This window comes from Magnolia sinica, chromosome 7 (assembly GCF_029962835.1).
Source record: "Magnolia sinica isolate HGM2019 chromosome 7, MsV1, whole genome shotgun sequence".
Classification (NCBI taxonomy): domain Eukaryota; kingdom Viridiplantae; phylum Streptophyta; class Magnoliopsida; order Magnoliales; family Magnoliaceae; genus Magnolia; species Magnolia sinica.
Genome location: NC_080579.1, coordinates 44997243 through 45002660, shown reverse-complemented (window position 1 = coordinate 45002660; position 5418 = coordinate 44997243).

The following is a 5418-nucleotide window of genomic DNA, read 5'->3' as shown; positions in this document are numbered from 1 at the left end:
TTGATTTAGATTGCATCTTAGGCTAGTTCTATTTCTACCTAGTTTCAAGAAACGTACAAGTTTCAGTCCCTGTGGATTCGACCTCGGTCTTACCGAGTTTATTACTACATCACAACCCTATACTTAGGGAGTGAACAAGTTTTTGGCGCCGTTGCCGGGGACTGACGGTTGCGATTCTCTGAAATTAATTAGGTTTAAAATTAGTTTAAGATTAGAATTTGACTAACTTTAGTTTTAGATTTTTATTTGATTTCTAGAACTAACTTGTTTTCCTGTTTTGTAGGATCCTGAAATAACTTCTAAATTGGTAATCCCTTTCTAATTCCTCTACTTTTTCTATTTTTAGAATTAGGGTTTGAGTTTGGAAATTTTCTATTTTCTAGTATTTTTCTATTTTTAGGAACTAGTTTATTTTTAGAACTTTCATCTTTTGTTTTTAGAAACTAGGTTAATTATTTCCCCTTTTAGAAATTCTTTCTAATTTTAGAAACTAATTCATCTTTCATTTATTTTATTTTTAGGCTTAGATTTTCTATTTTAGAAACTTTCTAATTCTAGGTCTTCTTTTTAGAAACTAACTTAGCTTCTAGGTTTAGGGAACTTTCCTTTTTAAAAACTAGCTTTCTATTTCAATTGTAGGAACTTTCTAACTTTAGACTTTCTATTTTAGAAACTAATCTCTTTTGTTTTCTTTTACAGGATCTTAACATAGGAACTTCTCATTTGGTTCCTTCTTTCTAACTTCTCCTCCTCTTACTTTACACATTGCTGTAGGATCTTTTCTTCTGTTTTTCTTAGGATTAAATTCAGATTAAGGGTTTCATCATGTATATGCACGAGTGGGAACGTCAGTATGCTGAGAAGAATAACCTATTTTGGGATGATGAAGATATAAATCAACCTATGCCTCAAAACTTTTCTGAAACTATCAGTGAGAACCGATCAGAATATAAAGATCCACCAGCTAAGAAGTCCTAACGTGATTATATGCAAGAGAACAATTACACCCCACGGATTAACAAAACAGTACGTGAGTGTTGGGGTTATCATAATTATGGTTGTGAGAATTATTATCACCCATCTGATAAAAAGAAAACAATGCGTGATTATATCATGAGTGATAATAAGTATTACCAACCAGCAGATTCTCCCACCTATGATCAGTATGACTATAACCGGTGGGAACATTAAAATTGGGTAAATGAACCATCAACATGTTATAATAATTCTCTTGGATCTCATACCTTTGAAATCCAATCAGAAACGACCCAAGAGGATTCACTTCAACATGACATGGTCTGTCTTGCGGAAATTAGAAAAGCAATGGAAACACTCACTTCGCGCCTCGAAAGAATAGAGAAAGATTTCTCATCCCAACCACAACCAAATCCAAAAATACAATGCGAGGAAAGTAATCCTCACTCACTTTTGAAGGAATCTGGAATTTGGAATGAGGAGTTGGATTCCATTAATGAGCATGCGGTTCAATCTCCTGATGAGAAGATCTTGATGACTATTCAAAAGAATGGTGAAGATACATGGGTGTCTTTTAAATATAGTGATGATGACACACCTTCCTTACATGATACACAGGATTTCAATGATGAGGTAAAGGTTAGTTTATTTGAACCTCAACCGAATTTAGGAATAGAATGTGAGGAAGGCGATCTCATCCCAAATGTGCACTTCACTGAACTAAAATATGATGAATATTAGGACGACGATCCTGAATGTGCAGCCACAGTTCCCCTCGAACCTATCTTAAGTTTGGTCCAGGTCATTGATCAAGATGTACACAAAGTGGTCGATCATAATGAGTCACTCCCCTTACCTGACATGTCTGATTTAAAGGTAGAGGATGAGCTCCTTGCAACTGACCCTTCTAACTCTTGTGAAACATGTTTGGACCATGCCTCTGAATCGAATAATGATGTGATTCAGGAGAAGGACGAGTTGCTCGTTACGACCCTGGAATTTGAAACCACTCATTTGAGACCACCATCTGAGTTGTACACGTGTAACAATTCAACGCCTCGAGTGAGTAGTCTCAATGAACAATGTGATCACATCGATGCTTACCCTATTGATTTTCAATCTGTCTGCGCAGGACTGAAGGAAGAAAGCGTACATCTAGCTACTTTCAAGGATGATGGTTTCCTTAGGCAGATCATCGCGAGCCACAATGTGAAAAATAAGTTACACTCAGCTGAACTTCCCAACTCTTTAGATGATTGCTTGGCATACTTTGCAGATTCAAACGATCTCATGTCAAAAGATAAAGTGGATGCCTTGCAAGACGACATCTCGGTAGTCATCACTGACCGAGAGAACCCTTATTCTGAAACCCCTTCTTCCCCTGATCCTAAACGTCTACCAGTAAAGGAAGAGGAGCTAAAAATTGAACCAAAGTTTGGAACTTCGGAATATGTTGAGACTACATCACTTCTTAAGAAGTTTTCTAAACTTTATTCACTTGTAGTCTTTGATTCACTATGGGATACTAACGTTGAAACTTCTTCTGTCACAGGTGAATCGTATATACTCTGGATACCTCAAGCAATTCAATGGAAAATTTCTTATGAGGTACATAAGTCTCTCTGGAAAGTCATGCTCCAGAGCGTCCAAGCCTATTGCAAAAGGGGCTTTTGGATGATCCTGTTGAGGAACTTACTGAGAAACTTATCAAGATATTGGCCGGAAGAGGAACTTTACAGCTTGACTCAGTAGTTTTTTCTTGCTTTCTTAGGACTAGGGTAGTTTCCTTTATGCTATTTTAGGATAGACGGTAAACTTAGCGCTCCTGGGAGCCAACCCTGCTTTTCATTCCGTTTCATTTTCTTAGTTAGCTAGTTCAATGTTTGTGGGTAACATTGCTGCAAACCCTCACGAGACTACAACTCGTCCACTAGGGGCAACCTAGGGGTTTAAAGGCTTGTTGCATATGCTAAATGCAATTGAGAGCACCTGCGAAAGTGGTATAGGTAGGATTTTATTTTTGTTATTTTTATTTTACTTCTGTTGATTTCTCTCTTGTGCTGACCCGCTCTTACTTAGATATTCTTAGAAAGCTTCTTGATTCTTTCATCCAGGTACTATCTTTCCATCACTCTTATATTTTCACTGTCCCATGTGCATTGCATGCTTATTTCTTTTACATTGAGGACAATGTAAATTTTAGGTTGGGGGTGGGAGATTAGGTTTCCTAATCAGTGTTTTCTTAGTCTTGAGCAGAAATTGTTAAATTTTTTAAATTTTTCTGGAATTTCGTATGAATTCGAAGCGATTTTTATGGTCATCTTGGATTTAGAATTACAAGAAAAGTGATGTTGGAATTTATTACTCTTGGATTCAACTATTTGTTAGATTTCACAGTTAAGTTCGAATTATTAATCCATGATTAGAAGTTTTAAACATTGATTGAATCATAATTTTACATGTCACATCTCGCTTACACATTAAGGTTTCATTCGATATTGAAGGATTAATTTGGAGATCACTAAGCTTGAAAGGAACCAACCTGAGAAATTGAAAGGATTGGGCAAATGGTCTACACCATAGGTTTGCTCCCTATAGGTGTAGACTTATTTCCCCATGAAAAATTTGGGTGTACATTCTTCACCATAGGTTTGCTCCCTATCGGTAAGGACTTGATTCCCCTCCTTGGCATTACTTGTAATAGAAAAATCAAAAGCTGAAATAAAGAAAAAGAATGATCTGTGAGGCACGTTTTAATTTAGGTTCTGGGTGTCTTGAATGCTCTTGTTGGTAACCAATGATATCATGAAATAATGAATTGAATTTTTTTTTCATGTTGATAAGTTGAGATTACACTATACACCCATGGATCTTAATGTTTAGAATTTTTTTTTTAATTGAAGGAATAATACTTTGAACTTGACTATGAAGTTTATCGTGCGCTTGAGTTCAGGAGAAAGTAATGTCCAACATCATGAATCTTAAAATTCTAGTATCTGGATTGTTGTTCAAAATAAAATAAAATAAAATAAAATAAATCACTCAAGCTTATAGAAATTGTCCTGTAATTCTCAACCTATTTTTCGCATACTTTGCTCGAGACTAGCAAAATGCTGGTTGGGGGTTGTGTTGTGGGTCAAATAATGCATATTAGACCCAGTTATTATTTGATTCTGTGAACATGATACTGTTTAATGCCCTGTTTTAATCGTGTTTATGATGCAAGGTGTATTTAGGAGCTTAGACTGAAAAAGGGTACTAAAAGTATGGATTTGATGCTCTGAAGTCACCAAGATAAGGGACGAACTCCAGTAGACCGAGATTGAGGAATTTACATGCCAGAGATTCAAGGAAATCAAGCTATTCACGTTAAATAGGCTTGAAAAGTGTCCTAAATACAAGATCACAAGGTTCCCACCATCCGTTCGGCTCGAAACTTCATACATGGCCTGAGGACCATAAATTAACCGTACATGTCAAATTTCAACTATGGAATATCTCTGGAAGTGGGCCAACGGATGGATCAGCCCTGCAATTCATTGAGTGGGGCCCACATGCTATCTGGATATGCCTCAACTTTGGATTCAACGCATTATATGAGGAGACAAGACGGATGGATGGATCTGATTTCCTAGAACCATCATAGTGGAACCCACCTGAGTTGAGTGTGCATAGTGCACAAGTGCACTAGCCGTGTACGGCAACGAGCTTCCTTCTTAAAAACGGAAACTCCATTTTCATTCCAGCGTGCGTAACAGGAACTTACGCTGTGATCTTTGTGGGCCAACACCATGCATCAAAGGTCCGATCTGGACCGTCCATGAGACTCACAAGGTCCCTCTCAGCCACGCCTAGGTGACAAAATTGAATAATACAATGAAGATTGGTTTTTCAACCGTTCAAAAGCGGAATGGACGGTAGAGCAGAAAATCAGGTGGACCGCATCAAAAGCAATCCAAAAGCAGTCACTTCCTACTGAAATTTCGAGTATATTCTAATGGACGACATGGATTTCCCATTAGAATTCGATCATGGGGCCCTCTGACACCACCGACTCAAAATGGAAATTTTCGTTTCTTCTAGCGTGAAACAGAGCATCATTTGATCTGTAGTGGGCCTCCATTATGGTCCAAATGCTCAATCCGAGCCGTCCATCATGCAGAGGGGCTCGATTTAGCCAAACCCATGTTGACTTTATGCACTCATGCACGCACACGTGTTGGTTTCAATGGTCACAAATGGACTGCCCTACAACTATTGCAGCTGATTTCTTCCGTGGGTCACGCCGAATCTGATCCAAAACCGTCCCTTCCCAACCGAAATTTCGTGAAGAATATCATGGATGGCGTGGATTTCTCAAAACACCGAAGGAGGTGGGCCTCACAGAAGTTTCTGCAAGCAGCAATACGTAGGAACGTGCGCATGCTCTGCTTTGCGGACGTC